We start from the raw sequence: 27047 nt of genomic DNA on the forward strand, positions 1-27047 counted from the left end.
GTATATTAGTTTGGTTAGCTCTACACTGTAGATCTATTCCATAGATCCTTCTGTTTTTTGAATTGTATATTATCTTTTAAATTGAGGTATAATTTACATCCAATAAAATACAGTGTACAGTTCAATTAAGTATATAGTTCAATGAATTTTGAGAAATGTATACACCCACATAAGTCCCCAATGAAGATACATAATGTATTCATCACCCTAGAGCATTCCCTTCCCACCCTTTACCACTATATCCCACTCCATACCATCTCTGAGGCAACTGCTGTTTTGATTTCTGTAATGTCATATAAAGAGAACCATAAAGTATGTTCTGTGTTCTCTTTTATGTCTGGCTTCTTTCACACAACATAACATTTCTGAATCCATGTTAGGCTATGTATCAGTAGCTTGTTCCTTTTTTTCATTAGAGAGTACATATTGCATCGTCATACCACAACTTGGAACTATTCACTGGTTCATGAATATTTGTAATTTTTTTATGTTTGGTTATGAACAAAACTGCAATAAACATTCTTATATATAAATGTGTTTGTGGGCATGTTTTCATTTCTCTTGTGTAAATACATAAGACAGGAATCTCTAGGCCATATGATAACTATAGGTTTAATTTTATAAGAAACTGCCAAATTATTGTCCAAAGTGGTTGTACCATTTTTAAATGGACACTTAATAGTTATATATGTTTATGGTGTACAGAGAGATATTTTGATATATACAATGTGTAATGATCAAATTAGAGTAATTAGCCTATCCCCCACCTAAAACATTTATCTTTTCTTGGTGTTGGGAACACTCAAAATCATCTCTTCTAACTATTAAAAATATATATACAAAAGAAATTAGCCAGGCATGGCAGCATGTGCCTGTAGTCCCAGCTACTCAGGAGGCCGAGGCAGGAGAATCGCTTGAACCTGGGAGGCGGATGTTGCAGGAGTCGAGATTGCGCCACTGCATTCCAGCCTGGGTGACAGAGTGAGACTCCGTCTCTACAGTAAAAAAAAAAAAAAAAAAAAAATATATATATATATATATATATAAATTGTTAGTCACCCTACCATGTTTTAGAAGACTAGAACTTATTTCCCCTGTCTAGCTGAAATTTTGTTTCCATTAACCAACCTCTCCATATCTCCTGACCCAACCCTTCCTAGCTTTTAATAACCATCATTCTAGACTCTGGGCCAGGAGCAGTGGCTCATGCCTGTAATCCCAGCACTTTGGGAGGCCGAGGCAGGTGGATCACAAGGTAAGGAGTTCGAGACCAGCCTGGCCAGCATGATGAAACCCCATCTCTACTAAAAATACGAAAATTAGCCAGATGTGGTGGCGCTTGCCTGTAATCCCAGCTACCCGGGAGGCTGAGGCAGGAGAACTGCTTGAACCCAGGAGGCGGAGGTTGCAGTGAGCTGAGATTGCACCACTGCACTCCAGCCTGGGTGACAGAGTGAGACTCTGTCTCAAAAAATAAATAAATAAATAAATAAATAAATAACCATTATTCTATACTCTACTTCTATGAAACCAAATTTTAAGCTTCTGTTTGTGAGGGAAAACATGTGATATTTACCTTTCTGTGCCTGAATTATTTTACTTAACATAATATCTTCCATGCTCATCCATATTGCTGCAAATGACTGAATTTCATTCTTTTGTATGACTAGTATTCCATTGTGTACATATACCTCATTTTCTTTATCTATTCATCTGCTGATGAACACTTAGTTTGATTCCATATCTTGGCTAAAACTATGGAATACTTCACAAATTTCTGTGTCATCCTTGGACAGGGGCCATACTAATCTTTTCTGTATTTTTTTTTTTTTGAGATGGTGTCTTACACTGTTGCCCAGGCTGGAGTGCAGTGGCGCAGTCTTGGCTCACTACAACCTCTGCCTCCCGGGTACAAGCGATTCTCCTGCCTCAGCCTCCTGAGTAGCTGGGATTACAGGTACCCAACACCACACCGGCTAATTTTTGTATTTTTAGTAGAGATGGGGTTTCACGATGTTGGTCAGGTTGGTCTTGAACTCCTGACCTCGTGATCCACCCGCCTCAGCCTCCCAAAGTGCTGGGATTACAGGCCTGAGCCACTGTGCCCAGCCTTCTGTATTATTTTCAGTATATGTGCTGCTGAAGTGAGCACTAACCTTTTTAATGCCTTCATCATATTTTCAAATACTTCTAGGAATTAGTATTACAGGCAAGATTAATCAGTGTTAACTACTGATATTAGAATAATGATTCAATTTAAATCTTTCAAATAGTAATTTGTCAAATAAATATTCAGGATATCTTGTAATAGCTAAGTTTACAAAGAAAAGTAAGACATAGTCCTTGCTCTTGAGAAACTTATGATGTATTAAGAAAAACTAGAAGCCAATATGGTAAACGATAATGAATGTGCATAAACCAGTGTGGGGATATAAGGCAGTTACAAAGATCTTCACAAGGCTCAGGCTGGGCTTCAGATTCTTGAGGACATTTGAGCCTTGAAGAGGTCTTTCAGTCACTCAACATGTATTCATTAGGTGCCAATTATGTTCAGATGCTCAGTAAATGGAATTGCATTTTGTAAGGAGGGAGACTCAAGGTCAAAGCAGGAAGATTGTATCCAATCTGGAGCCAGCAAATTGACAGGGAGAGAGAAGGGAATTAATAATTACTTCGCACCTATTGTCTACTGGGTGCTTAATCTCTCAGCAGGCCTAGTTCAAGATTTTTGTTCCCACATTACAGACGACAAACCTGAGTTTCAGAGAGGTTACTCTGCTTGCCCAGGTTCATAGAGCATGCATGACCCAGAACTGGAGTGTGAATGCATCTGGTGTCCTTGCAGAGTCCACTCCCAGGGCAGCTGCCTTTTTGCACAGGCATAGAAACAGAATAAAAGAAGATGAAGAGAGAATGAGGGAGGCACCAATGGCAATGTGATTTTAGTGGCTGAGGTTACATTATGCTTTAGCTAGAAATGGAAGCCACAGGGGCCTTGAGACAGAAAGTAAAGAGCTTTGGCTTTAAAATCAGAATTGCCTGAGTTCATATCCCGACTCATTCACTGGGTAGCTTGACCATTGTTGATTATAAGCTTAATCAGAGGTCATCAGGGATAATAATATCCATTGCATCATTGTATACCAACATCTAGTGTTTAAGTAAATATGACACTTAGTAGTTGTTTGGGCAATATTATTTCAACTTTCTGTTTTGCCCATCAAAGGAACAGCTATTTCATAATGTTGTAGAGCAGAAAAGAAAATTCATGTGTCAAATAAAAAGTAGTTATATTTATTTAAATAATGATCACGTCATTGGCCAAATTCTAAATGCAAGGAATTCATAGCACTGGCTTTTGTCCTGTGTGGACTCTGTCTTGCTTCTTCTCCTGTATTTTTATGTTGCTTTTTTTTTTGGACATTGTGACAGCATTCTAAGTCCTAAAGCCCACCCATGTCCACCCATCACCTCCTTTTATAATGCTTATTGGTTTGGGTTTCAAGATATCTTTCATGAGCCATACTCACATTACCTTCATGATATTTATGAAATTTCCTACAATTGCATGTAGATCACTGTTTCTTATTATTTTGCATGAAGTTTAGCTGACACGAACCTGCTTTACAAATGTACATTTACTCCCAAATTCACTTGCTTTGCAATGCTTGAGATGGGTTTACCTAAAAACCTTGGCTACAATTGAGAGCACCTGCCGGTTCCACAGGAGCAATAATCAGAAGTGGTTTCTGACACTGAGCAATGCTATGGTCACACAGGGACTACCTGGAACATTGAGACAATTACCTTAAGATCAAGGCCCCTAAACCAAAAGAAGAGAAAAAAAAAGTTTGTTTGTTTTTCAATTGCTGGTTGGTTGTTTACAATCAGATTAAATATCCACTTTTTGCATAACCCATAGATAGACTAAATGGTGAATCTTAAAGACAATAATCAAAAGGGCAACATTATGGAGAACTCCTGTAAGGTAAGTCTAGAAACTAGAGTAAAAATGAACTGAGTGGTATTTCTAAGAGATTGACTCAAAAAAAAAAAAAAAAAAAGCTGGTAGAGTCAAAACTAAAAGAGCAGAACCATCCAATTGGAGAATTTTTTAAGTGAGATGTAATTTCGTAGGTGACAGTAAAAACCAGACTGGACATGGCAGTAGCAAATGCACTCTAAGGAACAATTTCGGTGGTAGGAACCAGTTGGCCTTATTGCCCTAATGGATCATCCCTTTCTCTATCTGCTGTAATATGAGAGCTGATGAGATCCTGCCTGAGGCAGCGGGACTGTCTCAACACAGATTGTCTCTCCATTCACAGGGGTAAACACTTTACTGGGAGGTTTAAAGTGAAATTTAGAATTACAGAGAAGTACCTAGGAAACGGATTATTTTTTTCTTCAGTGAACTCTTGAGAGGGCTTGTCAGTAAAGTTCAAGCAAGCAGGTGTGCCGAAAATTGCTTTAAAACCAAACAGACAGTAGGAGGCATGCATATGCCAGAAATCATAGCCCCCGTGAGAGAGACAAGCCCATTTTTCAGCAGCAGCAGCAGCTGTTGGTGCATCTGCAGACAGGTTGTTGTCAGGAGTGTTGAGCAGAGAAATTTCAGGAGAAAGGTGCACATGAGAAGAGAAGAGGCGTGAGGTCTCTGGTGTATGAGATTCAGCAAAGAAACTTGGGTGATGCACTGAGTCCTGGGCTGACATTGTTAGAATTTAGAATTTCATCTGAGACTGGGAGCCTGGACGAAAGTGGCACTGAGACTTTAGATTGGAGTTTGTTAAATCCTGAGCAATAAAAATTGTAGTTCACTCTAATGAAACTTCCTGGGAAGACTATTAGTATTAAACAGGGAGACTCTCTCCCCAGAAATAATGCTAAATCACAGACACAAATACTTGCAAGTCCAGTTCAGCACAAGCCAGAACATGATTGCACTTTTTAAATTAAATTCACTCTTATTGCTTTGGCAGTTGCCATTTTCTGAAATTAATAGGAATGGAACGCATGAACCAAAGGGCTAAGGGTGACCATACTGTGTTAGAGGGTACAGAGGTGAAGGCGACAAAGGTGGGTGGGCAGGCAGAGGAAGGGGTGGCCATATCTTTATTAAGCATTTACTTCAAGGGAGGAGATCGATGAAAAAGGCTAGGACTCTAACATAATCAGAATTTCACAAAATTGTTGGGGATGTTAAGGCTCAAAATAACAACCTGTATTTTACTATAGAAAAATTTAACTGTTTCTTTTAATGTCTCTTAGCATCATGAGGACCCAAAATTATCTTATATCCTTTATGTGACTCAATATGCCTGCTAGCAAATTGCTGATCACCACGGTGGTGCTTACTTCTTACCTTTTAAATTATATGGTAATATTAAAAATAGGTCTTAAAGGATCCTAATTCTTTAATAGTAGCCATCTTTATTCCACAAGCCTCACTGGGAATTATTTATCGAAATTCATTAAGTGAATCACTTGCTCACGAATTTAGCAAATATTTGTTAAGCTGTCTCACTGTGTGCCAAGTGGTCACTTTTTGGACATAGAGATTAGAAGCATTTGGTTCCTACCCTCAATGAGTTCACTTTAGAATCAATGAAAGAAGGAACAAAATGACCTTTGTGACAAAATCACAATACAAAGGAGTAAGTGCCACAGTATCTGCACTTATCCAATATGAACGAGGCTTCTCAACCTCAGCCTGGGGATTGAGATTAGAAACACTGTCAGGAAGAGGAGCTGCTGGCATTGACCTTTGGGAAATGAGTGATGATTAGGCAAGTGGCCATGGTTGGGTAAGGTATACCAAATGGGAACAACATGGACACAAGCAGAGGACAGACAGAACATAAACAATTAGGGAACTGAATACAGATCAAGAGAATCAAAAAGAGAGGTAAGTAGAAAATCATAGTTTGAGAGGAGTTTGCAGAAACAAGGCCAGAAGCTAATACAGGTAACACTAAGGTACATGACAGTGATTAGAATCCACCAGAAAATTTTGAATAGTAGTAATGTTAACAGATTTGCAGTTCAGAAAGAATTTTGGTGACATTGTGGAGGATGGATTCAACTGAGATGAAGCTGGAGGCATGAAGGCAGGTTAGGAAATTATTACAGTGGTCCAGAGAGCAATAACGAAAGTCTGCACTAAAGCAGAGGTAGGTAGATAGCAGATGGGGATTTGAGAGACTTAGGAAATAATGTTTGTAAGATATGGAGTGTGAGAGGATAGAGGTGTGAGGGGAAGAAAGGATAGAACCTGGAAACATTCTTTCAAGCACATTAAAAATATCAACCTATTTAATATCATGAGTCATATTAGTTAAGAAATAACGCATGACTATACTACAGATGTGGAAATGGACACAAACCCAGGTATTGTCCTATGCTTATCAGACACCTGTTGCAGCCTCTTGTTGCAGATCAGACCATCCCTTTGCAGCAAATGGAAGAATCAGAATCAAAGCCAGCATCCTGTTCTTTCAAGCACCCTATCTTGGATACAGCAATTAGAAACAGGTGAAAAAAAGGATGGGGGTTACATTCTGCAAAAACCTTGTTGCCCTAACCAGACAACAGGAGAAACAATGCTACAGAGAAAAACAGACTTCAGTCCAGATGGCAAGGTGAGTCAACGCATACCTCATCCTCTCTCCCTTTGATATTATAACTATCATGGCCACATGTTTATCGTAGCAAGTGGCCTTGGAACACAGTTACTTATAATGGCGGTTCTCAAAGACAAGATTAAATCGAATGAGAAAAGGCAATATCCGAAGCACAGTTGCTGAATGTTTTCAAATTGAAGAAATTCAAGCTCAAGTCTAAAAACTGAAAGTTTAAGAAAAATAAAAAATGGGATATAAAAAAAGGGAATTGACCCCTAGACAGATAATAGTAAAAATAATGAATATCAAAGTTTAAAACAACCAGCAAAATAAAGCAGATATTATACACAGAGACTGCAACAGGACTGAGAACAGGGTTTTCATTGCCTATGGGAGATGCCACACAATAATGAGTAATAATGTTGAATGGGTGAATGAAAAACATTCATCAGTCTACAGTTGTATAATCAGCATTATTGAAAAATTAACAAAATAGCTATGTTTTGTCTTACGCAAATACTGAGTGAACTATGCATAGGCCGGGCATGCCTGTAATCCCAACACTTTGGGAAGCCGAGGCAGGTGGATCACCTGAGGTGAGGAGTTTGAGACCAGCCTGACCAACATGGCAAAACCCTGTCTCTACTAAAAATACAAAAATTAGCCGGGCGTGGTGGTGAGCGCCTGTAATCCCAGGTACTCAGGAGGCTGAGGCAGGAGAATTGCTTGGACCCAGGAGGCACAGGTTGCAGTGAGCCAAGATTGCACCACTGCACTTCAGCCTGGGCAACAGAATGAGACTCCTTCAAAAAACAAACAAACAAACAAAGAAAACAAACTACACATAGACATAGGTCTTCAAGGAAATCTCAAGTGAAGAATGAACTATAGCAAGGGGCAAAGTAATATCCTAAAAAACTGGTAAATATTGACATAGATATGCTGTAAATTATTTAACTTTAAGATATAAGAAATGAGCTGGGAGCAGTGGCTTACACCTGTAATCCCAGCACTTTGGGAGGCCGAGGCAGGTGGATCACCTGAGGTGAGGAGTTCGAGACCAGCCTGGCCGACATGGTGAAACCCTGTCTCTACTAAAAATAGAAAAATTAGGTGGGCATGGTGGCGGGCGCCTGTAATCCCGGCTAGTCAGGAGGCTGAGGCAGGAGAATCGCTTGAACCCGGGAAGCGGAGGTTGTAGTGAGCAGAGACACTGCACTCCAGCCTGGGCAGCAGTGCAAGATTCCATCTTAAAAAAAAAAAAAAAAAAACCAACCAAATAAACAAAAAACTACACATAGGTCTTTAAGGAAATCTCAAGTGAAGAATCAACTTTAGCAAGGGGTAAGGTAAGATCCTACAAAAATGGTAAATACTGACATAGATATGTTGTAAATTATTTAACTTTATGGTATAAGTAGCTGGTAGCAGTTGCTCATGCCTGTAATCCCAGCGCTTTGGGAGGTGAAGGCGGGCAGATCACTTGAGGTCAGGAGTTTGAGACCAGCCTGGCCAACATGATGAAACCTCATCTCTACTAAAAATACAAAAATTAGCAGGTGTGGTGGCAGGCACCTGTAGTCCCAGCTGCTTGGCAGGTTGAGGCAGGAGAATCGCTTGAAGCCAGGAGGCAGAGGTTGCAGTGAGCTGAGATCTCGCCACTGCACTCCAGCCTGGGTGACAGAGCGAGACTCCGCCTCAAAAAAAAAAAAAAAGATACAAGAAATAAGTAATACTATATTGCATATTTTAAAAGACAGAATTGAGGCTCTAGATTAAAAACAATAAGAATATTTGGGAGATTTTTTTCAATCTGTTATTAAAACATAAGACTGTCCATGTATTTTGAAAGAGAAACCAATAATAAATTAGATTGTTAATAAAGAGTCACTGAGGCAAGATAATAGGGTCTGGAGGCAGAGGACTTAAGGCCAATTCTTGCTGAATTCCTAAAGCTGAATAAAAGGAAAACACCAAGGTCTAGGGGGCAGGCAATCTAAGGCCAATTAACACCAACTTCCTAAAGCTCAACCAAAAGGAAAAACCCCATCTCCCCCTGCCCAAGTAACAAAGGATCAAAGGCTACTCTCTCTGCAACCCTCCCCCTTCCACCACATCGCAGAGGGAATGGGAAAGTGTCCTGGATTGGCAGTGGGCCAAGGATAAGCCATCCCTTCATCTGCATAGGGCACAAATTCACCTCAGTCTTTAATTAGCCATGGACCAAATCCTTTATCCAGATAAGGGGTAGCCCATAGGGACCTCAAAAGGAGTACTCAAAACCCAGAAAACTTTGTACCCAGGCCCTATGAGCTGCAGGCTAGGGCCTACTCCCACCCTGTGGAGTGCTTTTTTGCTTCCTGCTTTCCCTGCTTCCTTCCTGTTACTTTGTGCATTTTGTTCAATCCTTTGTTCAAAACACCAAGGACCTGGACAACTCTCACTCACGATCTTCCTTCCAGTAACATTATAATCTATGTATAATGTACCTATATATTTATGGCTAAACATTAGAAATAATAAAAATATAATGCAGTGCTTCCAAACCAGAAGAAGAAAGAAAAACAAAGGAAATAAATAAAATTATGATAATTAAATAAATATTGGAAGGAAAATAAAAATGTAAAAAAGAAAAATATTATAAACAGAAAACACTAGGTATGGTAGAAATATTTCAAATATATCAAGAACTCCAATAAATATAAAGAAATTAAGCTTTCTTATTAATATCAGAAAATATGATACAGTCTTAAAATCTTTATTATGCTGTTTTAAAAGATACATTAAAACAGGGCCAGGCGCAGTGGCTCATGCCTGTAATCCCAGCACTTTGGGAGGCCGAGGCAGGAGGATCACGAGGTCAGGAGATCGAGACTGTCCTGGCTAACACGGTGAAACCCCGTCTTTACTAAAAATACAAAAAATTAGCCAGGCATGGTGGCGGGAACCTGTAGTCCCAGCTACTCGGGAGGCTGAGGCAGGAGAATGGTGTGAACCCTGGAGGCAGAGCTTGCAGTGAGTTGAGATCACGCCACTGCACTCCAGCCTGGGCAACAGAGCGAGACTCCATCTCAAAAAAAGAAAAAAAAATACATTAAAACAAAATGACATAGAATTATTAAAAATGAGAAAAAGAGGTAAAAATAAAACAGATACTATGAAAGACAATAACCAAAGGAATGCTTTATAACAATATAGTAACATTAATGTCATACAACATACGTCATACAGCAGAGAGTAGTGATATAGTGATAAAAGGAGCAATTCCGATAATATATAACAACTGTAGGCATGAATAGTCTTTATGTCAAAATATGAAGCAAAAATATAATTAGAAAAATAAATTTTCAATACCAAATATTTTAATATATATATTTAGATACTCAAAGATCAAGCAGATAAAAAGTCAACATCTAAATGATTAAAATAAACATATTAACAAATTTGAATATACCCATCTCCCTCTATGTCAATTTCAAAATTTTTAAACAAATATTTGTAAAACTCTATGCTCATAAAATAGACTTCTTCAAATATATATGGAACACTTTTTAAAAATTTGATTACATTCTAAGGAGGAAAAGAAGTTTCTACACATTTTATTTTATTTTATTTTATTTTATTTTATTTTATTTTATTTATTTATTTATTTTGAGACAAGGTCTTGCTCTGTTACCTGCGCTGGAGTGCAGTGTTGTGATCTCAGCTCACTGCAGCCTCAATCTCCTGGGCGCAGGTGATCCTCCTACCTCAGCCTCCCTAATAGTTGGGACCACTGGTGTGTGCCACCATGCCTGACTCATTTTTATATTTTTTGTAGAGATGGGGTTTCACCATGTTGCTTAGGCTGGTCTTGAACTCCTGAGCTTAAACGATCCGCCCACCTTGGCATCCGAAAGTGCTAGGGTAACAGGCATGTGCCACTGTACTCGGCCTATGTTTTAAATAATTAATGTCATATCAGCCGTATTTTCTCACAGCATCTTAATAAGTTTAGCTATGAACAATGTAAAATTGGATAATGAAGAAAGTTTAGAATGTTTTAAGTGAATAAACCTATATAAGTTCTGAATTAAAGGAAAAATAGAAATAAAATAGTATTAGAAGTAATTAGCAAATGAATCAATAAACAAACTTTTTGAGCTATAATGGTATTTAAATTTAAATATAAATGTAAATATATGGTTCCAAACTCTCTGTTTAATATAAACAAAGATTGGCAATTTATGAATAAACTTTTAACTGATAAAGCCAGAAAACTAATAGAATTAATACAAACAGTAAAAGGGAGAAAATAACGATTAAAGCATATACAAATGAAATGGGAAACAAATAACCTCAACAATATAATAAATAATAAAATTGAGTTTTTTCCTATAAACAATTAACAAAAGGATTAACCAAGGATTTTAAAACTCTAGCAAGGCTGTTCAAGAAATAAAAAATTGCTCAACTAAATAATATTACAAATAAAAAGAACTTCAAATAGAGTGTTAATTTTCTAAAATCATAGTTTAAAACTATGAACAACTTTATACCAATACATTTGGTGAAAAATGAAACGGACAATCTGAAAGAAACGTATAAACTGCAAAAATAAATTCAAAGAGACAGAGTAAATAAAATCAATGTATTACAGACTATGGAAATAACAATCAACAATTCCCTCTTCCTTTTTTCACTGCCCAATTTTATACATATTATAGTCAGATTGATTTACAAGCATATGTAAGCCATGTCTTACAGGGATACCCAATTTGTCTTATACAGCCAGGAGAACTTTTATTAAGACTGAGTGAGAAAAAATGTAGGAAACTATGATGATCGACCAATGTTACCATGAACATGAATATAAAATTAAAAAAGCAATAAAAACTTAAAAACTACATTCAGCATCATAATAAAAGAACTAGGGTTTATACAAAGTAATACAATGATGGTTTAATGTAAGAAAACCTACTGTTCTTTATGAACGATTAAAGGGCAACGATATTAAGAATATCTTAATAGATGCAGAGAACAAATTGAATCAAATAAGCACTTATCGATGATAAACAAAAAGTTATAGTAACATGAGAATAGAAGAGCATATCCTTAAGTTGATAAAGAATAGCTAATGAATTGGCAAATTAAACAGATGACTTAAAACTTAATGATAAAGCCACATTGGTTGCAAAGAACCGTCTGTTATAACCTGTGAATGAGCATGAGCAGCAACATTGCTCTAGACAAGATTTATCTTTAAAAAACTATGATTTTTTTAACAGCCTTACACATTGGCAATCATGCATCTGTAAAGTAATGACAAAAGATACCATTAAAATGACAACAATAGTGAAAAGGCACTTACAAATAAATCTAACAAAAGATATTGTAAATGACATGAAAATTTAGGAAACACAATTTTGAAGAACTTCGAATAAGATTTTGTTAGTTGCATAAAATATGTTGATTTTAACTGTAATTTCATATAACTTTAATCTAATTACAAATAAAATTGTAAAAGAGTGTTTTGAAGACCTTGACCCATGAATTATTTGGAAGGATAAAGGACAAGGAATACTCTAGAAGAAAAAGAAAGAAGGAGCTGGAATAAAAACTTATCTTATTATTTAACAAGATTTATTAAAATACTGTAATGCTGGAGCAGTGGAGACATATTATAACGACGGAGCAGAATGGAAAAACAATCTTAGACCCACTTGTATGTGAAAATTTGATGCATGACAAAAAAAGGTATTAAAAGCCAGTGGGAGACAATGTAGCAAATATTGTTTGGAAAATAGCTATTCACTGGTAAAAAAAATAAATATAGATCCCTGAGTTACAAAATAGACCTACATCAATTTCATATGGAAAAGGCCTATGTGCTAAAAGCTGAACTTAGAAACGTTCAGAAGAAAATACAGGGAAAATTTTACTATACTAAAAATTTTAAGAACATCTTTAAGAAGATATAAAAAACACAACTAGAGATGTATAAAATTAAAGCTTCATATAAAAAATACATTTCAAATAAAATTAAAACCACATATTAGAAAAAATATTGAGTGAATATATGACATTAGCTTACATTGCATGATATATAATTTATACCTATAAGTCAATCAGAAAAATAAATGTGCAATAGAAAAATGAGAAAGGATCTGATCATAAAGTTCCACAAAGAACAACAGCAAATGTCTAACATTAAAAACATATTGGACCTTACCCTTTATGAGGAAAATGTCAATTAAAACAATGTGATTATTTGATTACCTGAAAGCCATTAGATTGATGGAATTTTAAAAGGTGACAACTTCAAGTGTTTGGATGGCTGTGGGTAAATGGGAACTCTAATAGTGACATGTTGAAATATAAACTGGTAAAGCTATCTTGGAAAGCAATTTACCAATACATAGGAAAAGTAAAATCACACATGCTCTATGACCTGCCATTCAATTTCTACACCTACATGATTTAAAAAAATTATGCAGTTATACAAGGAATGACGTGAAATTATATTTCACTATTATTAATAACAGCGAAAAATTATAGTCCATATAATTTCGAACCACTAGTAGATATAGGTAAATGTTTACTGTTTTAATCAATTACTTACTAACAGTTAAAACAAATCAACTAAATATAATGAGCAAAAATGCAGTTGCAAAAGAACATGTAAGTGATTTCTGCAATTTAGTCTGAGATGCATCCAAAAACGAATATGTATTAAGGGGTGTGTAATAAAGCCAGAATAGCAAAATGTTGATAAATCTAAGTAAAAGGTATGTAGGTGCTCACTGTAAAATTCTTTCCAACTTGTTGTGTATATGAGTATTTTAAATATAGTTGAATTTGATAACATACTATAAATACTCATAAATTATATTATTTGCAGAATGATACATTAATAATAAAATTGTAAAAACATGCATGGAAATGACACATATTAACTTCAGAGTAATGGTTACTTCTAGGGAATGAGAGAAGGAAAGGGATGAAAGGTGAGGATTTACTCTATCAGTCATGTTTCCTAGTATTAAAGAAAGAAAAAGTAAGGAAGAGAGAAATCTAAAATACAGCAAAAAGATTTCCATGTGTTAATACCAAGTTGTTCATTCAGAGATATAGTTTATTACTTTTGTACATACTTCTATCTAATTGAAATATTGCCTGATTAAAACTTATAAATATCAAAACACGATGAATGATATCTACATTATCAAAATTATCTTAAAAGGATAATATTGGCGTAAAAAGCAAGATCATTTGCATTGTAAAATGCCTGGTGCATAAAATTTTTAAATGCAAAACAATCTTAAGTGTTGTATATGGATATATGCATAAATAACAAAAGTAAAAAAGCACAAATGTGAAGATACTCACCAAATAAAAGACAGTGGTTACCCCAGGGGAAGAAAAGAGCAAAATGAGTTAAGGAACGGTAAAGGTCGTTTCAATTGAATTTGCAACATTATAGTCCTCAAAACAATTTTACTTTTGATAAATCTGGGTAATAGAACACAGTTCTTCAAGTTTTAAAATTTTCATGATACATAATAAAAAAGAAATCATAAATCAGTACAGTCTAAAAGAATGACCTGACTTCTCAAGTCAGAAACAGCATCACAAAAAGAAAGAACTCTCCCATGACACATGAGAAACTGCTAGCATATTCCAAGAACTCTTTTTCCTATTAGTCTATGATATTAGCTTAGATCATTGATTACTGGTTATATTCATTTATTTCTGTACATACGATAATCCTGTGCTGTTTTGTGGCCATTATTTTATATATCTTACATTGTATCCTCAAATCATAGGGTTTAAAAAATTCTTACTGAATATTTGATAAAACCATTTAACCAAACTGAGGATTCATCTGGATCATTCTAAACATTTCTCATTCTTTTTTTTGTTAAGAAGCTGAGATCACAAGAAATATCTAAGAAACTTCCTGGAGAAGTTGCATATTGGAAAGGATCATTTAATTTGAACACCAGTGAGGCAAAATTCCTTAAGAAAAGCGTAGCCATTAGATACAAAGCAGAATGTCTACAGTGGTTATAATTCAACCTTTTCAGGCCCTCAGCTGCTTTTCCCAGCTAAGAGCCAAGAGTGTCTACCCAGGATCCTGGGCATTCAGCGTGAAATGAGCAATGCCGACGTTTCTTAGGCCAGTCGCTGTGGCTCACGCCTTGGGAGGCCAAGTTGGGCAGATCGCTTGAGCTCAGGAGTTCGAAACCAGCCTGGGCAACAAGGCAAAACCCCGTCTCTACAAAAAACACAAAAATTAGATGGGCGGGGTGGCATGTGCCTATAGTCCCAGCTACTTGGGAAGCTGAGGTGGGAGGATTGCTTGAGCCCAGGAGGTTGAGGCCACAGTGAGCCGAGATCGCGCCACTGCACTCCAGCCTGGGTGACAGAGCAAGACCCTGCCTAAAATAAGATAAAATAAATTAAATTAAATAAATAAGTTTCGGCCGGGTGCAGTGGCTCACGCCTGTAATCCCAGCACTGTGGGAGGCCGAGACGGGCGGATCTCGAGGTCAGGAGATCGAGACCATCCTGGCGAACACGGTGAAACCCCGTCTCTACTAAAAATACAAAAAAATTAGACAGTCGTAGTGGCGGGCGCCTGTAGTCCCAGCTACTGAGGCAGGAGAATGGCGTGAGCCCGGGAGGCGGAGCTTGCAGTGAGCCGAGATCGCTCCTCCAGCCTTGGCGACAGAGCGAAACTCCGTCTCAAATAAATAAATAAATAAATAAATAAATAGAAGTTTCTTGAACCATGATAGGCTACTTGCTACCAAAAACTAGAGAAATACACATGTACATCGGACTAGTTATGGAAGAAAAGGACCTAAAAGTCAGCTTTCTACTTCTTTAACATGGGACAACTGGGTTGAGACTCCCCTCAGTGTAACCAAGTGTTCTGTGGCTGAAATTAGAGCACTTTGTTACACAGATATGAGAAAAAAAAAATCAAAGAATCATCAAGGCAGATACCTACTCATTTCCTTTTTCCTCCCTCTTTCCCTTCCACAAAATACTTTTTTTTTTTTTCCCTGCTGAAAGAGCATATTCACAGCCATGGCAAATCCCTCCTCTCAAACCATCTATCAATTTGAAGTGGTTTCTGCTTTACAGTCTGAATCCACCCCTACTTGGAGTTCCTTAGAGGATAAATAGAATGGAAATGCAAAGTGCTAATAACATATACATATCTAACTCTTTTCACAAGGGTATTGTAAAGACTAATGAGTTATTGTTTGAAAAGACTTTGGTGGCTTTCTGATGAAAGGTGGAATAGGCATAGAGTTTGGAAGGTTTTATTTTGTTACTGTTGTTGTTATAATTAGAGTAGCTGTATAGTGTGTGAAGCACACCACCAGCCAAGCATCATCTCCTTTCTCCTTCCTTGTTTGTGCTTGAAAAGTAAGCCCGTTGCCCTCTATAGGTCTTGGTTGCGTTAATCACTTTTTATTCTGCTGTCAGACACCATGGGGTAAACTCTGGATTATTTAGTCAGCTGAAAAGCCAAAGTCAACATTTTGGAAAATTCCCTGACCTTCCTAACATTCTTCTTCTTTCTTTCACACTCCAACAGAGTATCCCCTCTGTGTGCTAGACTTTCTATTTTGATAATTTGTCTGACTTACTGCATTTGGTAAGGGAGGTCTGGGAAACGAAGTTAAGCATCCCAGGAAGGTTTATTCTGCCCCTTATTAAATGGAAGCTAGTCTTCTTTGCAGACCTCTAATAAGGTTCACGAGCTCAAAAGCATCACTCAAGGATAAGTGTGCATAGGTCTTTGTTGATCTGCATGCTGATTTCTCTAGGTCTTTGACTCTGTGTTCTGGGGGGGCTATTTTGCATTTGCTGAATAGTATACCTTTTCCCTGCTGCCCTCCTCTCTCTTGTTATGTATGGGCTGTCTCTATCTAAAATTCCTTATGCTGATTTTCCAGACACATTTATTTATGTTCACTCACTAATTGAAAATCTCATATTTGAAGTTATTATTCTGATTGATGTCTGTCATTTTGATCAAGCAGTAGCTCACAGATGCTTTGTTAGAACAATTTTATAAGTGAGTTTATCATCATGCCTTTCTCTCCTGACCTTCTCCATAGCTGGTAGCAAAAAATCTCCGTGGAGGTTCAGAAAGAGGAGATGTTTGGCAAGCCTCCCAAATTCATTTCATTGTGTCTTCACTACTAAAAGCAATCCTTCTATTTCAGCTGTTGTTAATAGTAATGGAGGAGAGGCAGAGCAGTCAGACTCAGTGCAGGGAAACAAAAATAAGTGGAATGGGGACCTCTCCCCACCAAGAGGAACTCTGTCCCCAAGCTGAGCGCACATTTGCTGTCTCCTACACAGACAACGTTGGGAGGCAGGTGGGGGTGGGGGAGAATGTTTATCAGATTGCTCTTCATAATATCTGAAATACAGAGAAGGTTGAAATTCTGAGCTGCTTTAGGTAAGAGGGCACTGAAAGGTGGTGGAAAGGTACTCAGAAAACCAAGATGTGGAACAGAGAACACATTTTCTACACTTTGCACATTTGCTAAGTCCCATCAATTTTACTTGTTTTGTTGGAAAAAGTGTTTCCTAAAGTATATAAGTTGTTCTGTAACCAATATATTCTCATTCAAATAAACTGGTTAATGTTATATATGTTATTCTTGTTTTCAAAATTAACAATGCCCATTCATAGTTAAGTTCATTCTATCAAGGAGCTTATTTCAATTTACTTAATCCAAATTTTTTGGAATGTATTTGAATCACTTTTTATTTATCACAAAAATTAACATCCCAAGAAATGATTGCCTTCTGAAACAGTTTTAAATATCTTGTATTAGACCATAGGCCTCTTGTGATTAAATAATTTTATGTATAGAATCATGAACCATTAATATCAGAAGGACCTTGGGCTCATTGAATCCAAATCTGTGCCTAATGCATGCATGGATTTCCTCTTACAATATGAACACTTAGAATTTGCTTAAATGTCTTTTTAAAATCCCACCTCATGAGGAAAGACTCATGAAAGAAAGTGTTCATTTTTGGACAAAGATCCAGATTAAATGAAAATTCTATTTGCTAATCATTTTTAACCACTAACTACAATTTTTCTTAGAAATTCACTTCCAATTTCTTTCATTTATGTGACAGGCACTATTCTAGAGATTGGGGATATTTCAGTGAACAAGACTGATGAAGTCCCTGCCCTCATGGAGCTTGCATTCTGTGTTCAAAAACAGACATGAAGAAAGCACATTAATAAATAAAATAACATTAGGTGGTAATAAAGGATATAGAAAAAAAGAGAAAACCATTTTAGGGATAGAGAAAGAAGAAGGGATAGAAGTATTCTATCTGTTGATCTGTTTGAAGCATTCTGGTTAGGGAAGTTCTCTCCGAGTAGGAGACATTTGAATAGACACCTAAAAAAGGTGAAAGGAAGGTTAGTCTTGCAGCAGGAATGTGGAACAAGGTCCCAACAGCATGAATGAACTGAACTGGAGGAGTAGCAAAAAGGCTCTTGGTCATGAATAAAAACCAAACTATTTTACCTCAAAATATTCCATGTAAAAATAGCTGAAAAGCTGTCTTTTGTAGGGGAGATTTGCAACTGTAAAGAAAATCTGCCTTGATACAGCCAGGCTTTCTCTGAAGGCCTCACCTTTTCTGGATCTAGGAAAGATTAATTGAGATTCTGACACCTTAAAGGACTGAAAGAAGCATTTACCATCTATTCTCTCTGAGGATGCTCTCTATGAAATTTCATATGTTTAACAAGAACATCTTTGCTAGCCAGGCCTCCTCTTCTCTCCCTCCCATAACCTGTTTTGCTACTGTAACTTATTTTACCATAATCTAAGCCCCTATTCTTTCTGTAATCTCTAGGTGGTATAAAGGTGTCAACTATCTTCCCTTTCTTTAAGATCTTATAATTTGTTCCACAAAATAATGCCTGCCTCTTGGATTCATTCGAATTCCAAAGAGAATCATTTTGCAAGTTAATTTCTGTCTCACTGGTTCATTCATTCTCCCTAACAATCACTTAATGCCTCTCAAAAGAATTATCTACATTCTCCATCTCCCCATCCCCTATGAAAAAGGGCATATTAGCTTCTGTACTTCACTGGGGAGTTGGGGTATTCACTTTGTGGTTCTCTCCCCAATACATGTTAATAAATTTGTATTCTTTTTCTCCTATTAACCTGCCTTTTTACAACGAACTTTCAAGAGGCCAAAGGGAAAGTTTTCCAATAACCCCTACAGTAAAAAAGAAAGGAAAGGAAATTGCAGCTGGAGAGTTATCAGAGGCCAGATCTCAGGGGATGTGACACCAGGCTAAGGCCTCTGAATTATGTTCTAGGAGGACAGAAGCCACTGTAAGATTTGTAGCCAATGGATAATATTACTAGCATTAAGTTTTCAGAAGGATCACTTTGACTGCTATGCGGAGAATAGATCATAAAGGCAATAGCAGAAGCAAGAAAACAAGTCAGGAGACCAATGCAATCAAGTGAATCCCCAAGACACCTCATTCTTGACAATCTATCATCTTTCCTCTGGGTCTGTGATGCTCTGTACATGCCTCTACTCTAGCTCCATCTACTTTCAGTGGGCTTGACTGCTTAAAAGTCGTTCTCCACCACTCCTGGAAGACGGTCAGCTCTGTAGAGGTAAGGACCATGGTTTACTTCTCTTCCTATCCCTAGAACCAAAGCCAGTGCTGGCCACATACATGAATACCTCAATAAAATCAGGCTGAATTTCTCTACTGCTCCTTACAAGTGGCAAGCCTTAAAACTCTGCATTTCAAGGCAGTAATGTTTATTTCCTTGTTTAAAAAGTAACTTGGAGATCTGTCTCTGCATTTCCACTTGTCAGTTAAAGTCTACCCTCTCTTATGAGGCCATCTGCAACTGTTACCTGTTATCCATGTTGCTAAACCATTTTCAGACCTAGTTTATAGTTTGTTGCATTGGTGAGTATAATTCTGTTACTGTTCTTTCCTAGAGCTTTTGGTCAAAGAAAGCACATATTTGTATCACTTTATCTCCAGACCATGGTGATTAAACCACATAAGTGATTAAGCAACGCTTACCAAGGAAAGAAATTTGACAAAATGAGCACTATGCACAATTTTGGATTATTGGGGTTTGTTAGTGTTTTAGTCCATTTTCTGCTAAAACAGAATACCACAGACTGGTTAATATATAAATAAAAGAGTTTATTTTTCACAGTTCTGGAGGCTGGGAAGTACAAGAGTGTGGTGCCAGCATCTGGCAAGGGCTTTTGTACTGAATTATCCCATGGCAGAACGGCAAGTGGGCATGTGAAATAGAGAGAGAAAATTGGGCAGAACTCCACCCTTTTTTCTGGATCCCACTCCCATGACAACGAATCCCTCTTACAATAACAGCATTAATTCACTGATAAGGGCAGAGGCCTCATGAGCTAATCACCTTTTAAAAATGCCACCTCTTAATACTATTATAATGGCAATTAAGTTTCCAACATGTGAATTTTGAAGGACATATTCAAATTATACCATTTAGTTTAGTGAATAATTATTCTCTTCTATTTGTTTGGGGTCAAACACTACTACAGTATTTTATAGTAACTAAGAGAACTTGCATCCGAAAAAAATGGGGAGCATGGACCTAGATGAGATGGCAAAAAATATAATGCAAGTTTTTTTTTTTAATATAACCATGGTTTATGGGGTATTCTGAAGAAAGGAAAAGCATTTTGTAGTATTTTATAAATTTGATGTAGCTTTGAAAAAACCTTTCCAAATATAGTCATATAATCATATTAGAATTACTTAGTGTGATAGTTAATGTTAGGTGTCAACTCGAGTGAACTAAGAGATACCCAGGTAGCTGATATAGCATTATTTCAAGGTATGTCTGTGAGGGTGTTTCCAGATGAGATGGGCATTTGAATTAGTGAACCGAGTAAGGAAGATCTACCCTCCTCCAAAGTGGGTGAGCACCATCCAGTCTATCTAGACGGTCTGGATAGAAAAAAAGGCAGAGGAGGCTGGGCATGGTGGCTCACACCTGTAATCCCAGCACTTTGGGAGGCTGAGGTGGGTGGATCACTTGAGGTCAGGACTAACATGGAGAAATCCCATCTCTACTAAATATACAAAATTAGCTGGGCATGGTGGCACATGCCTGTAATCCCAGCTACTCGGGAGGCTGAGGCAGGAGAATCCCTTCAACCTGGGAGGTGGAGGTTGCAGTGAGCTGAGATTGCGCCATTGCACTCCAGCCTGGGCAACAAGAGTGAAATTCCATCTCAAAAATTAAAAAAAAGAAAGAAAGAAAGGCAGAGGAATGGCAAATCTGCTCTTTCTTTATTCTGGAGCTGGAACCCCCTTCTCCTTCTCTTGGTTCTAGTTCCTTTGGCCCTCGGACTCTAGGAACTGCACCAGTGGACCCCTAGCTTCTCAGGCCTTCACGCTTGGACTGAGAGTTACATCATCCGCTTCACTGGTTCTGAAACTTCTGGACTTGAACTCAGCCATGCTACCAGCTTCCCTGGTTCTCCATCTTGCTGACGGCCAATCATGGGATTTCTCAGCCTCCACTTAATCAAGTGAGCAAGTTTCTCTAATAAATCCTCTTCATCTACCTACCTACCTACCTACCTATCTCCTATTAGTTCTGTCTCTCTGGAGAACCCTGACTAATATAGTTAGTAAAGACTAGGTATAGTTTCCAAATCAGAGACTTATTTGACCTAGATAAATGGAAACAGAACTAGGAGATTCGAGGTAAGATCAGAAATTACAAATAGTATTGCACATTCTGAGAACTCCAAATCACAATTATCAAAAATTACTAAAAAACAAGCTTAAATAATGGGTTCAAAAATTATGAAGGTTTATTGAGTAGAAATTGTTGAGATTTAGTTCAAAAACTAAAAGCTTTGGACAGGAAAGGAATCATGAAAAGAAAAAGTTTTATATGGCATAAGACATATATCAATAATATTTGTGGATGCATTTAACTAGAGTCCAAATCCAGTGGCCGATTAACTCCAACCGTTTTTTTGATTTCTCAGGGTAGTAACCAGCTGAGCTGTTAAGCCAGTCAAGGAAAAGTATATTATTTCCATCCTCTTTTTAAACACTCTATAAAGAACCCTCTCGTTCATAATAGGTTTGTTTACTGCATAGTACAGCATGTTCTAATTATCACCCCTGCCTCACTAACCACACAGCTTATGTTCCCACACTCATCTGTTATTTTTATGCCTCCTACAGAAATGAAGAGAACATTAATAAGAATAATACTTGGAAGATAATATTTTTGGTAAAATTAGAAAAAAATATGGCTGACAATATAGGAAATAGAGCTTTTCAGTTAAATTGAAATGACCCAGCACTAGCAGTACACTTTCTTTGCTGTTTTCATTTATGATTTGCTGTCAGTCCATAATCTGATTCTTTTCCTCTTTACTTGGATGATTTATTTGGTTACGATTTTATTTGGCTGTTTATTTTTTTCTGTCACTAAATTTGCTTCACTTTTTTCCCCATATATTTCTTTTACCTTGAGAATTTCTTCCACCTTTCTTGCTTTTTCCATACTTTGAAATTCTAACTTTCATTTGCTTTTGGTTTATATTTTTCTCAATTTCTTATTTGCCTTTTTATCTCCCTGCTTTCTCTCTCTTCTTCTATCATCTACCTGTAATAACTTCTCTAATGTATGCACAGAAAATATCTTTTTGTACCTCTGACAGGCAAAAAATGTATATACATATATATTGATATGGGAATTAATACATTTTCAGCACAAGAAATGGGACCAGCGGGAATGTCAAATGGAACATTAAAACATTTAAAAATCACTACATTAGCTGAGCAAGGCTTAAATAATATTTGCATGGCAAAGAGTCTAAATAAAGAAGCAAGAATAATGAAGTAATAGAAAAAGAAAATGGCTATAAAATGATCCTTTGAAAAAGTAATATGTTGGAACAGAATTGCACCAATCTTTCCAATCTGTAAAAGGTGGAGTCAATATGCCTTTTACACACAGTCTTTCCTAACATTTAAAATATGTATGTGCATAAATATTTCTTATAAGACTGAGGAGGCAACAGGTCTCACCTCATTAAGAACCATGTTTGCTGTGCTGCTGATTTCACCATTCAAATAGTGGTTACTGCTTGCAGGGATATTTTCCATGATAGAAATCTTAAATGGATGGGGAGGGAAAAAGAAAAACAAAAAAAAACAAGAGGAGAAGATTGCTAATTAAAAGGGAAAGAAACAACAAGGCGGGATACATCAGTCCGTGGATACACACATTTTCAGCGATGACTCAGGAACACGTTTGGGTAGATTACGTCAACTCTTCCCTCAATAGTTGAATCTAATCATCCCTGTGAATTGATTGGAGTTTGAAAAAATAGCAACTAAGCCTTCTTTCACATGCTTATAATCAGCTCTTGGAAATGTTGCACTTTAGATAAAATGATAGAAATAAATCTGCACATTGATATGGTACAGATATATTTCACTGAGTACACAGAAATTATTTGCATGTAGAGCAATTAAGTGGGGCATAGCTACCTATCCCTGCTCCTAAAGGGGAAAAGCCTTTGCTGGGGTGGAAGAGGAGGATAATGGAAAGGCTAGCCCAGTGATGTCTCTGTCATCCTCTGCATCCACTGTCAGATTGAGCACTGGTTCTAGTCCTGCTTCCCAAGGCTCACATTGACGGTAGCATCTTCCTTTCTCCATCCCCAGCCAGCAACTCTCAAACAAGACCATTGTATTATGTTACTGTGATACTGGTAAAATGAAGTGAACAACCTTTTTCTTCCACCTAGGATATTCCTGACCCAAGCAACCATCCATCATTCTTCTTTGCTTCCCCAAAGGACATGTTGCAGAGGAAAGCTACTGTGAGGACAGAGGAGGTGCAGCATAGGCAAGAGACAGACTTACAATGGCCTCCTACCTCAGTGCAAGAAGCCCAATCCCCAGGCCCCGGCCTAACTTAGCTTCCAGACAAAGACAACTGTACCCACAATGCCGATAGCAGGAAAAACTCTTAGACCTTATTCCAAGAGACACACTCCACACAAAACATATCCAGACAATACCTGATATTCAGGAAACAGGAAGACTGTCATCATCTAGTTGCATTCTTGCTTGACCAGACATCTCACAGTGGGGGTGGTGGGGAACCACCAGGGCAGGAGAGGGCCATGCTCCATTCATGGGCTGGGGGTGGGGTTCTAGAAAATAGGGTGGAACTAGGAAAGTGTGGAATGGTACTAAAACCAATCATATAGCTGAGTGTTGAGGAATTAATGACTGAGGTAATTTACAAGTGCTCAAGGTTCCTGGAATCAGGATCTATGTCAGCTTGTCACAAAGGAGACTGGAATGTATTTGTATGGGAGAGAAGGGCAGTGCAGAGGTAGAGGATGTGAAGAAATAAGAAATTGTGTGGATCAACTGCATCAGGGACCTTGGCCCTTGGGCCTTGGCCTGAGGTTTAATTCTAAATTTTAACAGCTTTAAGTCTATGTAGAAGCGAGGTAGCAGAGTGGGGGCATCGAAATATTACCCACTACTTTTCAAACACTGCTTAGAACTCAGTCTGTTGTTGGGAGCACTAATGAATGACAAAAACAAGGAGAAAAACTCCAAAGCTGCTCAGGGTCTATCTCTGTAACGTGAGGTATGAAAAGGACAAATTGCAAGAGCCGTGTTTTCCTCTTCTCCGCCCAGCTTGAAATCAGAGTGTCTCCCAGGTCACACGCTATTTTCCCTGCTCTCTCCCAAATTAAGACTCTAGAGGAGAAGCTTGTGGTTGCTATGGTTACACCAAAGCTAGTGCATCAATACAAATGCATTCCTTTGAAAACATCCTCAACTGTAACCTATCAGAACTGGTTTGCTGAGGAATCCATAGTTCCTTAAAGACATTTATGGAGAAGAAAATATTTCTGTGTTCAGGTTGGTGATGTAACGTTGCTTTGCTCTGCTTGGTTTGAGTGAAGAAACCATTTCCATGTCAAATATACAGAAGTGGAGGGTTTCCCATGCAGTAAAATCCAATCATTTATCCACCAGAGCTCGGCACATGCATCATTGGCCAAGGGATGGTATGTTGAGGGAAGCACACACCACCTAAAAATCTTGTTCTTGCTCACCCTCAATGACTAAGACCATTAATGACATAATGGCCTTCTCACATCTACCTTCTACCCAATTAAAACCAGTTTTGGACTATGAGATAGAATCTCCCACTTCTTGCAAATGCTAGGACAAACAATTCTCATGCTAAAAAGTAAAAGGATAATTCATTCTGGTATCTTAAATTAAAAAGACTTATCAGGAAACATTTTCAGGATTTGTATTCAAAGGGAAATAAATGCATCCTCTGTAATTTCATATGCTTTATAAAAATATGCAGAATATCCTTCAGTTCACTCTATCTGTAGGCAAAAAAAATTGTTTAAAAAAAAGGGATTTTTTTCTCCTTTGTTAAATAGGATTGAGTTGCTTTAGATTTTTTTCCCCTTTCCCTCCTCAGGTCTTCCTGTCAGCTGTTACTATCAGCAATGATTAACCATAAACAAACATTGTGATTCATCAAGAACTGATAGACTCATTGTGGATATAAACCTTCCTCAGTCTCACGATCAGATTAGGTAGGAAGCCAGGACAACCTCATACAGAGATCTATATAGCTGAGTTTACGTAATTTATTTATTGTCCTATAATTACTGAATAAAATGTGTATGTTTATATGTCTGCATCTAAACTATTATTTTCTGAAATATAAAGGTTTGTAAAGGAATTATGCAGTTAGGTATAAAAATGTTTGTACTCCACCTTCCTGCAACTCCAAACAAAATCACTCAGAAACTAACAGTTTACCACAGAAATTCAGCCTACCCAGCTCACCAGCTTACTGGAGCTCATATGAAAATCTTCCCAGCAAGATCCCCACCATATTTGTGCTGCCTCCAGATGTGTCTATAAAAGGCTTAAAGTCCAATAAGATACATTGAAAATTATTTTCTCCTGAACACCAGAAAGCAGAAGACAGTTGGTCTTGGGACACCGGAAACCTAATTTCTCTATGGACCTGAGGAAGAACCCAACTCAGTTTAAAATTCTTGCACTTGACTCCCTCCACCTTGCTGCATCCCAAACTTCCTACCTGAGAGGTGAAGAATTTCTGTCTTTTCAGAAATTTCAAATCTTGAATATACAGAATTTTCAAAACTGTATATTCTTTAGAAATTCTCTCCTGTCTTTATTTCTATGACTCATATGACTCTTGATTCACCTTACTCTTTTTTCTCAGTCTCATCCCTCTCCTCCCACTTCTACTGTATGTGTGCCTACACTCACACACACACACACATGCTCCTCCCCCTCCTAGAATATAAATGTGAAATATATATTCTATATTGAAATATATATTATATATTAAAATATATAAATATATAAGCATATAAATACATATTTAAACTGCAAGGTTTTTGTTTGTTTGCAATAGGGTCGATATAGTTTGACTCAGTGTCTCCACCCAAATCTCATGTTGAATTGTAATCACCACATGTTGAAAGAGGGCCTAGTAGGAGGTGATTGAATCATGGGGCAGACTTCCCCTTTGCTGTTCTTGTGATGGAGCTCTCAGGAGATCTGGTTGTTTAAAAGTGCAGCACTTCCCCCTTCACTCTCCCTCCTGTCGCCACGTGAAGATGTGCTTGCTTCCCCTTCACCTTCCACAATGATTGTAAGTTTCCTGAGGCTTCCCCAGCCATGTCTCCTGTACAACCTATGGAACTGTGAGTCAATTAAACCTCTTTTCTGCATAAATTACACAGTCTAAGGTAGTTCTTTATAGCAGTGTGACAATGGACAAATATAGGGGTCTTGTTATATTGTATGTTGCCCCGGCTTATCTCAAACTCCCAGGCTCAAGTGGTCCTCCCCACCTAGCCTTCCTAGTAGCTGGGATTACAGATGCATGCCATCATGCCTGGCTCTTTCATGTGTTTTATGTAACCACTTTGTACTAGGTTCCTCTTGCTGCTGCAAAAAATAATAATAATTTTTTAAAAAATACCAGAAACTTAATGGTTTAAAACAGTAAGAATTTATTCTCTTATAGTTCTGGAGGCCAGAAGTCTGAAATCAGTTATTTCTGGGCTAAATTCAAGGTGTCAGCAGGGTTGGTTCTTTGTGAAGGCTCTAGGTGAGAATCTGTTCTTTGACTCTTCCATATTCTAAAGGCTTCCAGCATTCCCTGAGTTGTGGCTGTATCACTCTAATCTTTGCTTCCATCATCACATAGCCTTTCTTCATCTGTAGTCAATCTCCTTCTGCCTCCTTCCATAAGGACACGTGTGATTACATTTACAGCCCACCAG

General features: G+C 37.5%; 1 long non-coding RNA gene and 1 pseudogene across 1 annotated transcript in view; both read right to left on the reverse strand.

Moving 5' to 3' along the window:
- LOC117976760 (uncharacterized) overlaps positions 1–27047 on the reverse strand; it is a 636602-nt gene that overhangs the window by 562362 nt on the left and 47193 nt on the right. The gene's annotated exons all lie outside the window — the stretch shown is intronic.
- On the reverse strand, positions 1752–1849 carry LOC112437865 (U6 spliceosomal RNA; annotated as a pseudogene).

The sequence above is a fragment of the Pan paniscus genome, chromosome 17 (assembly GCF_029289425.2).
Source record: "Pan paniscus chromosome 17, NHGRI_mPanPan1-v2.0_pri, whole genome shotgun sequence".
Lineage (NCBI taxonomy): Eukaryota > Metazoa > Chordata > Mammalia > Primates > Hominidae > Pan > Pan paniscus.